The 13,752-nt window shown below is 37.0% G+C and overlaps 1 protein-coding gene across 2 annotated transcripts in view; it reads right to left on the bottom strand.

Moving 5' to 3' along the window:
• Positions 1-13,752, bottom strand: part of STAG1 (stromal antigen 1) — a 422,258-nt gene that overhangs the window by 408,026 nt on the left and 480 nt on the right. The gene's annotated exons all lie outside the window — the stretch shown is intronic.

The raw sequence follows: 13,752 nt of genomic DNA, 5'->3' as shown, positions 1-13,752 counted from the left end.
TGGAAAGAGCCTAAATGTCCATCACCTGATGAATGGATCAAGAAGATGTGGTGTGTGTGTGTGTGTGTGTGTGTGTGTGTGTGTATACACACAGGAGAACAGCAGAAACCTAATGGAGGACCGAGGGAGGGGAAGAGGGAAAGAGAGTTGGGGAGAGAGAGGGACGCAAAACTTGAGACTATTGAATACTGAAAAGGAACTGAGGGTTGAAGGGGAAGGGGGGCGGGGGGATGAGGTGGTGGTGATGGAGGAAGGCACTTATGGGGAAGAGCACTGGGTGTTGTATAGAAACCAATTTGACAAACTATTTTTTAAAAAAAAAAGAAAATTTTAAATAACTGCTATGAGAAAGAACGAATTAGGAACAAAAAAGGATTATTGGGTAATGCTGAGGGTCCAGTTAAGATTGGAGAGTGTGGATATTTAGTGGCTCCAATCTGCAAAGAATAAAAAGATTAACTGATCTATGGCTGAGTATTGGATAAATACAATAAAGAAACAGAAGTGCACAGCAATTCAACATATTTCAAAAGTTAAATAAGGTGCCAGGATAGCTAAGAAAATAAGGGCAGAAGGGAGAGAAATGCTATCAAAGGACTAAAAGACTCTTGAAGACTAAGAAGAATCTATCACTATGGGAAAAAAAATATCAAAAAGTTCAACAATATATGCAAAAATTAATGCAGAGGTCTTTCATCGCAAAGTACTATTTCTCATTATTTTAAAAAGTGGAATGCTCCTCACAATTCTAGTTTCCTTTTTAAAGAGAACCATAAAGATTCCAAATGAAACTATTCAAACCTTTAAAGTATTCTAATTATAAATCTATTTGTTCCTCAACATTTCTACATAAATCCAATGATACTTTGAATCCACAAAGGAATCTTCCAAATATCTTGGTGAACCAGTAAACCTTTATCAAAACTATTAACCGTAATCAAATCAATCTCCCTACACATCGATAACAATACCTTTTAAAAGACAAGAATTTGTGCATGTGTGTGTATCTGCTTAAAACGAGGTCATATGTCAAAAGAATTATTTCCTATTTCCAAGTTCTGTATAGTGTGACCTTAGAATGAAACTGGCCAGAAACAGCATATAATGAATGAATGAATAAAGTAGGCAGGAAAAAGGTGGCTAAAAAGATTTAGAAACAAACAGCACAAAACAGAATCTCAGGAAGGAATATTATCAGCTTACGCTATAACATAATAATCACTAATTAAAAGGTTTAAAGTAGACCAACCAAGAATAATCTATGGTAGAATGCTAAAGTACTCAACTGGGTTGAACATTAAGTATTATTTACTGAATGTCTACTACTTTGCCCAGCAATGTGCTATTTATGTGTGCTACAGAACACATAAAAGCATGTCCCTTCCTTAAAGACATGTCATAGTTCAGAAAAGAAAACCACACGTGAATTATCAGTTTCTCACAATACAAACCATACGTAAGTGCCAAACAAGTAAAATCATGTCATAGTATAGTATTTGCAACTTAACCAATGAATTATTTTTCTCTGAAAAGGTAATCTCAAAAAAAGACTACGATTTAGGGGGAATTAATTAGAAAAAGTGTCACTACCAGACCTGAGAGGAATATCTAATGTTTCTGTAATGTCTGGCTATGGCTTGGACTAAAGCGCCACAGCTTTGTTCCTGCTGAAAGGTGGTCGTAGTACTTCAAAGAAATTATATTCACATACACATGCATATATACACCACTTATACATACAGAAACTTTGCTTTGGTTAATAAAATTTCAGTGTATTTGTTTCAGGTGACGGTTACCATCCTTTTAACATAAAGCAGCAAAACTATTAGCAAAGTGGGTTTTCAAAGCTATGTAAATTAAAGTACAACTTACAATGTAATATGAAAAAAATGTTAGGTTGTCCAGCCAAAATTACAATATATTTGCCTACAACTTTACTCTGTACTAACTGTGCTGCTAGCAATGGCATACACCCTCAAAACACACGTGTACACAATTTCATCACTTTTATTTCATCACTTAGCTTATACAATATTGCCTAAGAACTATTTCTTAACTTGCTGTCCTCTTTACCCATTCAACAAATTCTAACACTATGTGAAAAGCTCACTGCAAATGTAATTTTTCATCTCCCAGTGATTCCCTTAAAAGGTAAGCTTCCGGGGCACCTGGGTGGCTCAGCTGGTTGTGTCCAACTTTGGTTCAGGTCATGATCTCACAGTTCGTGAGTTCAAGCCCCACATCGAACTCTGTGCTGACAGCTCAGAGCCTGAAGCCTGCTTCAGATTCTGTGCCTCCATCTCTCTCTGCCCGTCCCCTGCTAATGCTCTTTCTCTGTCTCAAAAATAAATAAACATTAAAAAAATTTTTTTAAAGGTAAGCTTCCAAAACACAAAAACCATTCCTACTGTTAACACTAGTACCACCAGTAGTGCTTTTCATCCATTTCTATCCAAATCATACCTGTACAAAATGGACTAGTTTGGGAAGTTTCTCACCATCTAGTGCATTTCACCCATTCTTATACATTTTCCCCTTACTGTAACAAAGATACATCTCACAATCAACTGCACTTTAAAATCATGCTGGACAGACAATAATTAAACACAGATGGCCTTTGTTCATTCATAAACTCCATCACTCCTATTCACCATATCAACGAGTTATGTGTGTTGTCAGTTTCATGCATGTTGAGCTTAAATACCTTACATAAGCCCAATTCCATGTTTTCTTGCAAAGCAACAATAAAGTGAATTAAGGGACATGAAAATAGTCACAAGCAGATGAATCTGTATTGTATTTTCTTCACAAAATATACAGAAAAGGACAACCTATCACATCCTAAGCAGTGGAAATGAAAGCTGAAAAAACTGTCAAATCTCTGAGAACAGACAAAAGATTTCAAAGCAATGAGTGGCTTCTGTGACCAAATATAGGCCGTACAGGCATATGACATATATTTCCTTCTCATTGTACACACAATAGCATTGTGTCTTCCATTAATGGTAACCCAGGTTTTGTGTAATAAGACTTAAAAAATCAGAACCCTTCATTCTTGGGTCTTCCTTCTAGTCATTCCCATCTTAGGATGGCACGACCATTCACTCAATCATTAAAGTCAGAAACCTGAAAATCATTCTTGATTAATCGCTTTTCTTCACTGTCTACTCTACCTCCACACAGCACATAAAAAACTAAGAAAACATCTCATTATTACCCCTATTACAACCATAGTCCCAAGGAACTATCACACCAATACAACCTAACCCCTCCCTCCAGTCCACCTCCACTGAAATCTAATATTCACACAGCAGCTTAAGTATTAAGTTCTAAATCTTGGCACTATTAACATTTTTGGGGTAATAACTCCTGTTGTAGGGGGCCATCCTGTGCAGTGAATATTTAGCAGCATCCCTGGCCTCTACCCACTAATGTCAGTAGCATATACCATCACCCCCAGTTGTATCAACCAAAACCGTCTGCAGACACTACCAAATGCCCCCTGGAAAGAAGCAAAATAACTTGTTGAGAACCACTGAACTAGAGGGACGTTTTTATATAATAAAATGAGCACTCATTAGAGCCCTTACTAACCCAAATATGCCCTACATAATCCCAACTCTGGCCTATCTCTCTAACCTCATGTAGTCCCATTAACACCCTTCCTGCATTATGCTCCCACTAGTCACGATAACCTTCTCTCACTTCCTAAAAATACCACAGCCATTTATGCTACAGAGATTCTGCTTTTGCTCCTCCTGGTGCTTGAACTATTGTCACCCAGGTTCTGTGCATATCTCAGCTTAAATTTCATGACCTGAAAAATGCCTTTACTGACTGTATATATCTCATTATTACCTATGACAGTAACTAATTTACTTTCTTTATTGCATTCATCAGTACCTGCAAAAATATAGCATAATCACTCTTATGACTACTATGTTTATCTAATTTTTTTTACTGTCTCTTACATGAGGACAAATATCCGTCTTATTTCCAGTAAGTAGCCAAAATGAAATGAACAAATTTATACCTGGAGAACCTTAAGTACCAGATGAACTGGCATCAATGATAACCTCACCACCTTTATTTACCAACATTCCTCTTTGAAGTGGAGGGGAAGAGGGGTGCCTGGGTGGCTCAGTCAGTTAAGCAACCGACTTTGGCTCTCAGGTCATGATCTAATGGTCAGTGGGTTTGAGCCCTGCAGTAGGCTCTGTGCAGACAGCTCAGAGCCTGGAGCCTGCTTCAGATTCCGTCTCCCTCTCTCTCTGCCCTTCCCCTGCTCAATCTCTGTCTCTCAAAATAAAATAGTAAAGACTAAAAAAATTAAAAAATTTTTAAAAATTGTTGATGTCTATCTGCAAAATTTCTAAGTCAGGTGGACTCGGAAAAGGTCTAAAAAGACACATTTCTTAACAAGTTCCCAGTAAATATTGACACTGCTGCTGCATGAACCACACTTTCAGAACCATCAGGCAATCCTAGATGGCAACCCTGGCCCTTTATATTCACCTAAAACGGCAATCCTATCTCCACCATCCCAGTCATGACTGGGTAACTATCACTTTTCCTTCAAAATTTACGTAAGAATTCATTTTCAGGAAGCATTTATTTGTTCACTTCCTCAAACCACCGCAAGGCACTTATTACATACTATAAAACTTAGCTAGGAAAAAAAAACACTATAGAATGTTCTTAATGGTACACTGATGTTAGCATATGCCAACTACAAAAATTAGGTAAAGAGGCCTCCTATGGACAGATGAATTTTAAAAAGGTGAAAAAGACAAATGGACAGTCTTCGAACAGAATACAATCTGGATTTTAGCTCCCACCTATCCCCTTGGCCAGACACCTTTATGCAGAGCACCAATTCTACAATCAGTCATGACAGCCCTGGCACAGCATTACTACTAAAACACAAGGGAAGGGCACCTAAACCAGCCCCAGATATAAGGAAAGGAGGGAGAGAAAGAGCAATAAGGCCATCAGAAAAGGAAGGAAAAGGTATCAGTTAAGTTCTAAGTCATGAATTACTTTCTCTGTACATAGAACAACAAAAACTGTTTTAACGTCTTTATATCCACAGTGTGTGGCTCACTGTAGATTTCAATAAGTATATGAATGACTTACAATGAATAAAATTATATGAAAACACTTGCTAATATATCTCTTTCTCACCAAATAAAGAATCAAACATACACCCACAGCTGGCACCAAAAGCTATAAATACTATCTAAATACAGACATTTTGGTCTATCAGCTGGAGAAAGCACAAATTTTTCTAATAACTAAATGGGAGTCAGAAAGCAAAAGAGCATAGAGAAAATACACTTAAGTTTTTCAAAATTAAAGACTTACAAGTCAAAACCTATGCATTACATAATTCAGAGTTGATTTCCTGAGTATTTTTCAGCAGGCACTAAAAAATTTACAGGAATCTTAGAAACTAGGTCCAAAACACTAATTTTACAATGAAGAAACTGAGACCCAGAGAAGTAATTATTCAAAGACACATAGCTGATTAGTGGTAGAGCTGTAACTAAAACTCATGTCTCTAGCCCTTCACTAGTTTTCTCTTATACCATGCTGTCTTTACATTTATAAAATACTACATATCCTTAGCTTAAAAACAGAATAACCAGGGTTTTGTTCTCTGTATCCCATTTTATGGGAGGAAAAAGTAGTCACTTACCATCTTATTGTGTCTAAAAACTTTCTCAAAGATGTAACCATTAACATAAGTTCTGTTCTTGGTAAAATTCATTCCTACTCTTTGTAGGCAAAATTATACATGTAAAACTAATAATTATAAATGATAATCCTGACACTACAGCCATCAAAATTTCTCACTTGCCAAGAAAGCATTACAATACCCTTCCAGGAAGCAAAGAGCCTAATGTCTTTCTTGGCCATTTATCATTTGATAGTGCTTCCTTAATCTGTAAACATATGAACTTTTTGACTATGCCTAACAATGTAAGACACACAGTAATGCATTTTCCTTCCAAAATGGAATTTAATCTCTAATAATAAAGTAGAACACAACTTAAGATATCTTTAGCTTTTATACCCTGCATTATATCATAAAATTTCTGCACATTTGCTACATATACTATCTTACTACAGAAGAAAGGCCGCCTACCTCTCATCGCTATAAATGAGACAGAAAAAAATAATAACCTGATATAATCAAAGTCAACAGAGCTTTTAGAATAAGAAGGAGTCAGGTACCTCAGGTCATGTTCATGCTTGATTATGTTTAAAGCACATCTTGTCTGCCTCTCTTAAGATTGAGAAGCCAGGCAATGATCTCTCAAACCTCTACCTGGACCTTTAAACCAACTCAACAATTAAAAAGAGAAATTTTGCCGAAGAGCCTAAAAACAGTACCAATAATATTTAATTATTAATGTTACCATGAACATTTTCTGCTGAAAAACTTTTCTGACTCTTGTTTGTCGCTTCCATTCATTATTTCAGGGGGAAAACTGAAAGGGAGAAAGCCATCTCCCCTTAATTCAGCACTTTATGCTTCCAAAGTATCTTGAACTTAACCCCTTCTACAACATTTCATGTATTATTCCTGTTGGTTTCTTTTGTTGCTTTGGGGTTTTTGTTTTAGTTATTAATCTCTAATAGAACAGAAACTTGAGAGCAAAACCTATGTATTTATGAATTTTACATACTCATTACTCATCATGGAGTTGGCCCTCAAAAGTATTTACTGAAAAAAATCTTAACTGGATTCCCATCATAGAGATAAGACAACAGAGACCTCCAGAAATTAAATGTTCTGCCCAAGACCACACAACCATTATACGGTGGAACAGGGAAGAAAACTAAATCTCCATAAAATAAACATGCAAAGGATTTCAACATGCAGAAGTGAGACTGAGAGAAAAATGACCTTTTAACAGATTTAGAGTCTGGATTCTGAAAGTAAGCCTAGGCTTAAATCCTAGTTCTATCATTTATTTGCCATACAACCTTGGGACAATCAGTCTACAATACTACACAGGATACTGTGTCTCATGAAGACTACCACTTATCAGATCTTATGATGCCAACAAACGCAGTAACACATTTAGAACATATGAAAATATACAAAGAATGATAAATGTTGGCTGAAGTTATCAGGAAAGATGCTACACAGACAGATCCTACAACTCAGTATTTACTTTTTATTTTTCCTTTTTGAGCTGTATCAATAATGCAGTACAATTCAAAAAACCTCAATAACAGTTTAAAGAACTATAAATCAAATACCCCACATAACCACTACTAAGGTCAACAAGCAGAATACTCCAAAGATCTCTCTACATTGTGCCCCTCTCTCATCACAAACTTGGGAAGTTTAATCTAATCTAATTAATATTACATAAATTTAATCTAACCTATAAAATGGATTAACAATAACTACTGCATTGAGTTACTGTAAAACATTTATTGGTAGATAGTGAATGCTCAATACACATATAAAACAGAACAAAGATGGGGTGATAGACTAGGATATAGGTATATAATCCAATTTGCAGAAAGAGAAAACTCAAAGAGAAGCACAGTACAGAGATAGAGCTAAGAGGCTAGGTTGCAGCCATATGAGAAAAATAAGGAAAACTTAATCACAAATAACATAGGGAAAACTAAGAAAATTCACTGGGCAGTCTGGGGAGAGAATGCTCCATGGGTCTCTCACTTTTCTGTATGCCTTAAAAACAGGCACTGAATGCCATGTCCCAGGCTTTTCAAAAATTCAGAACAGTGAACAATCTTGAAAGACAAACAGCATCTCCTTCAAAGAAAATGGGAGGCATGCTTACTATTTATTAGGAGGATTCAAGTTTCCCCACTGCAAATACAGACATCATATCTTCACACTACCATAGTGTGTACAAACTGGGGCTCAGAGGTCTGATGCAAATGCTGATTCTGTCATTAACTAGCTATATGGCCATGGAAAAATTAACATACAACACTACACAGGATACTGTGCCTTATCAACACTGCCACTTATCAGTAAGGCTATTGCTGTAGTGCATTGTTCTTTCTCTCTGATCAAGGAGTCCCATGACTCCTACCAGCATCCATTAAATTGTGGCAGATTAAAACTTGTTAGCCTCCAAGTAGGGTAAAATCTCAGGCCTTTCACCATTCATGACATAATCAATGTCTATTATAAGTGAAAGACAGACTCCACTTCCTTATTATCAGAAAGAAGAAAAACGCAAAACAACAATATATGCTGTTTTCAAGAGGTACATGAGAAACACAAAGATAAAAGGTTTTAAGTAAGTCAGTAAAAAAAAAATACAATGAAAACAGTAAGCTCAAGAAAGTCGAAATGGCTATATTAATATCACATAAAGTAGACCTGAAAACAAAGTATTACCAGGGATAAAGAAAAACATTTCAAAATGATAAAAAGATCAATCCACCAGAAAGATATATTGTATATTGTACGTGCCTAATAATAAAGTTTCAAAATGCAGAAGACAAAAATTGACAAAATTAAAGGAGAAATAGATAACTCCAAGAAATAGGCAATTATGACTAAAGTCATAGTTGGATTTCTCAGCAACTGAAAGAACCAGACCTCTCTCCAAAATTAAACAAAAACAACAGCAAATACACAAATGACTTAAAAATGCTATTGAAACACCTTAATCTAAGTGATATTTACAGAATAATATACCAAACAACTGCAAAATACACATTGTTTTCAAATGTGAATGATACATTTACCAAGACAGACCATAAAACAAGGTTCAATAAATTTAAAGGGATTAAAATCATAGTATATTCTCTGACCTCAAAATGAAATTAAGTTAGAAATCAGTAACAAGATCTCTAAAATCATCCCAAATGTTTTAAAATTAAACACATTTTTAATAATCCATATGTCAAAGAAATTACAAAGCAAATAAACTATTTCAAACTAAGTAACAAAAATACAACATGTCAAAATCTGTGGAATACAACAGTGTTTATAGAGAAATCAATAGTTTTAAATGTTCATATTAGAAAACAAGAAATGTCCATGGAGCACCTGTGTGGCTCCCTCTGTTAACTGTGAGGCTTCAGCTCAGGTCATGATCTCAAGTTTGTGAGTTCAAGCCCCAGGTCAGGCTCTGTGCAGACAGCTCAGAGCCTGGAGCCTGCTTCAAATTTTGTGTCTCCCTCTCTTTTGTCTTCCCTCCTCCACTCACACTCTCTCCCTGAAATATAAACGGAAGGAAGGAAGGGAGGGCAGGAGGGAAATGTCTAAAATTTATGACCTAAAGTTCCACTCTAAAGAAGCTAGAAAAAAGAGGTGGGGCTCTTGGGTGGCTCAGTTGGTTGAGCTTCTGACTCTTGATTTCAGCTCAGGTCATGATCTTACAGTTCATGGGATCAAGCCCCTCATCGGGCTCTGCACTGAACACAGAGATTGCTTGGGATTCTCTCTCAACCTCTCTTGCTACCCCTCCCCCACTAGTTCCCTCTTTCTCTCTCAAAATAAATATTTAAAAAAGAAACTAGGGAAAAAAGGGCAAATATGTGGAAGAAATTATAAGGAAAAGAAAAAATGAGATCAAGAAGACAAATGGAGAAAACTAGCAATCTTATTACCTGTAAAGACAGTAATACTGGTTAACCAAGAATGAGGCTGATTAAGAAAAAAGAACATACACCATTAGAAATTAAAGAGGAGATACCACTACAGAGCTTACAGACATTAGAAGGATAACTAGGAAATCCTGTAAACAATTTATATCAATAAACAAGATGAACAAATGTCTTTAAATATAACTTATCAAAACTGGCATGATGAAAAAAATCTAAACAGCCATGTGTACTAACAAATTTAAATTTGAATGTTATCAAAAACCTTGCCACAAAAAAAATTCCATATCTAGATGGTATCACTGAATTCTAGTAAATACTCACTTGAGAATGAATATCAATGCTAGACAAATTATTTCAGTAAACAGACCTATTTTATGAGGTCATCATAATCATAATACTGAAACCTGACAAAGACATTACAACTAAAGATAATTACAAAGCAATATCCCTTAAGAATATCCCTAAATACCTAACAAAACATTAAATATGAAATATGAAAAACTCTGTCCAAGTGAAAATTATCCTAGAAATCAAGGATAAAACAAATTCTTCTGCAAAATGACTGTGCCAATTTATATTCCTGCCAAAAGCGGGAGTAGAATTTCTCCACATTCTCACCAACACCTGGTATTATCAGAATGTTAAATGTTTGCCAATTTGGTAGACATGAAATGGTTTCTTCTTATGGCCTTACTTGGCACCCTCCTGATTACCAAGGTATAATTCACTGCTTTCCAGCTCTAAGTCATGATATCACCTAGGTGAGTTGCAACCAACATTCTTAATGTAAAAAACAAAATTTGAAAATATCAGAGAGCACTACATAAAAGCTAAATGTTATTTCATGAAATGTTTACTGTTCAATTATAGCAAAACTCCATGAGACATTTGGGCTTTACTAGTGTACCATTTCCACCCATAGCACAAAGAAATGTGTTTTTATAAACAAAGTAGGACTTAAGATGTCCTTCAAGCACAAACTGGCAAAAACAGAATTAACAGAGGAGGGAAAAAACCTAAAGGAAGCAATAAGGAATGAATTATATGGAGAAAAGATTCTATAAAACCAACTGGTCTATGACCTACAAAAAGCTCACTTTAAAAAAATCACATTTCTCAATAAAACAAGGTTTCTCTCAGCAGTAATGTAGGAAGCTGAGATCCTATCCTCTTAACTACTAAAATGACAGAAAACTAACCCCTCCTTCTCTGTAAGCATTACCCTAATTCCCATCTCAAGATATATCTCATTCTGGGGCTCATGCAAGAATATTCTTTTAGGTCTCTACTTCCTGCTTTCCCCTAAGGAGTGTCACCTTAGCCAGAAATATCTTAATTCTAAAGATTTATATGTTTGCTCAGCTAACAAAGATTTACCAAGCCCCTATCATAGCACCTCTCTAGTAATAAGTTGTATCCCCCTAACAATTTTAACTCCTGGCTACACTCTTTAAAGCTTGATGTCCTTAATTGGAATGGTCCTAATTGCCTCCCCTTGAAAATGTTCTGCTTCTTGGACCCAAACCATCCCACATACCAACCTCTGCTACCTTCTTTGTTCCACCAATAATATCCCGACTCTGACCCTTCAAATAACTATTTTTATAAGAATATCTTCTTCACAAACTGCAGACAAATCAAGCCACAGCAACTGCCTGGGGCAATGAGTGTGGGAATCTACATGTCAATAGCTTAAGCATTAAAATCTCTAACCATAAACAGAAAAAACTCTAACCTTATTAGATTCAATCTTATCTCTAAAATGGGTAAAACAGGTATAAAGGAATAATAATTTTCTAATCTTTCTCATTACCTGAAGTTTTTTAGTTTTACTTTTTAATTTACTCTAAATGCAGTAAAATATTTTTATAGAGGCACTTAAACGAGGTACTAGGAAATATGATAAAGGAAGAGGTTTAAAGACAAATAAATATGAGTAAATTTACCAAGGTTATTGTTCTCCCTCTGTGCTCTCCTTAAATGTCTAGATTCTACAGAGGCAAACATAAAGATACTTTCCCAATAGCAGGCAAAATTCAAAGAATTCTCAATGACCCACGTCCTATAAATTACCCTCCCTCTGAGTGGGGGGGACCTGTAAATATAATAGGGTATCATTCCAGTGGTGGTTACATGGCAAACAGATTTTGCACATGTATTTAAGGTCCCTAATCAGTTGAGTTTGCCAAAAAGGAAATTATCTTGGGTAGGTCTAAACCAGATGAGCTTTAAAAAGGGGTCCTCAAGGGGAGTCTAAAGGCCAAAAGAAAATGAATATATACTCCTTTACTGTAGGATTAAGCAGCAAAGAAAACAAGGGAAGATGAAAGAGGATTTCCACCTACCTCCATTTTGACCTCAGTCAGTACTTTCCAACTGATTAAACTCCTCTTTCCAGCTTCTCTCTTAAAATCAGGCAAAACCCAAAGACAAAGCATCCCCTGATGGGAGCCAAATCTACACCCACAAGAAATAAGGACTACACTGAGCCAGTAAGACCCGTTGTGACTGCCCCTGGAGCCAAGGGCTCTCGTATCCATGTACCCAGGCTGCAAAGAGATTATCTTTTTCCCCAGAGTGCATTATATATGTCCTCACCGCACTGATTATGAAGATATACAGATCCAGAATCAAAGGGGAAAAGCTAAAATTGTATAAAATATTTAAACTTTGATGAGAAAAGTAAGGCTCAGAGTGACATGCCAAAGACGACAAACCTGGGTAACGTTTAAGGTAACTTCAGTCCAGAGCTCTTTCCCCTACACCACAGCCCCCCTTAAGGCTTTAAAAAGCTCATTCAAATCAACAGTAATTTTATTACTGTCTTCAAAAGAAGCAATCCTAGTAACAATTTCCCACATTTCACATGTATTTCAGTAACTCAGCTTTCAGGAAATATTTCAGGAAATACTGAGAAATTTCCACTCAAAAGTAGTTTGGTAATAAAAATGACCATTGGCAAATCACTTGAATAAATTTAAAATACATTTTGAAAATATGAAGAAAAAAATTAGCAAAACACCTGTAGGTTTTCCAGAACTTTATTTAGAAAGCAAGTAATTTGTGTTTTAAGTGTTCACAAAAATCAAAAGCAAAGAGACACCGTTTCCGGATCTTTCAAGACTTCCCTCCTTCTGCAATTTTTAAAATCTGAAATCAGCACTATAAACATGAAAACATGGCACAATATTTCATACAATAAGTAAGTCCTTTTACGTTCACTGTTGTGTCTATTTCACCATGAAAACTTACAACTTTCTTAAAACACATAGAAAACTAAAAGGCACTGTCGTATTCAAATTCCACACGAGTTACACATCACACAACTTTCTTTATACCAATTCAAATACTCTCACACTGTATTTCCTAAAACGATGCAAAATATAGTCCTTTCTAGTCACGACTAGGCCAAGTTACCTTAACAAGAAACTATACTCATCACCTTAACAATAACTTTAACAGCAAATTCGCTATCGTCACAAACAGCATTGTTTTGAGTCTATAAGCTTCCAAAACCATCCCAGGATTTATACGCCCCGAGCACGATTCTCTGCAATGTGAAGAGAATCGATAACATTTCAAATGTGGGTAGAAAGGGTGACGTGACAATCCTAAGACATGAAAATTTTTTAAGTCCCTAGAGCACACAAGCACCCAGTTCTGACACTCCAATCGAGGCCCAGGTCCAACTCCAGGCACTCCAGTTTCCCAGCTCTTCACCCCGCCCCCACCCCGAGAAAGGAGGGAAAACAACTTTTATTGGCCTCTTCTCCCGGGGAATTGGCAAACTAGCGGGGCAGTGCTCCGGTCTGGACACGTTTTACAGGGAGGCCTCCATCGGGGGCGGAGAGGGCAGATAGCGGGAAAGCTTGGCTTCGAAGCCCCTTCTCCCCCAGTCGCAAGCCCCCTGCCCCACCCCACCAAGAAAAGGCCCCGGCCGGCCGCCACGCCGAGCGACCCCCAGACCCCTCCACTGAGGCGAGCTTGTTGTCATGTGACGACGCTGCCGCTAAAACACCGCAGAAACGCAAGGCGGCGGGCGGCGAGAGGCGTTCGCACCAGCCCGCCTCGGCCCGGCCCCGCCGGGCGCGGGCGAGTCCCGAGAGTCCGGGCGGTGGGGGGCGGAGGGCGGGCTTGGCG

The sequence above is a fragment of the Suricata suricatta genome, chromosome 5 (assembly GCF_006229205.1).
Source record: "Suricata suricatta isolate VVHF042 chromosome 5, meerkat_22Aug2017_6uvM2_HiC, whole genome shotgun sequence".
NCBI classification, from domain to species: Eukaryota; Metazoa; Chordata; class Mammalia; order Carnivora; family Herpestidae; genus Suricata; species Suricata suricatta.
Note: the sequence above shows the minus strand (reverse complement) of the source record. Positions and strands in the feature narration are given on the sequence as shown.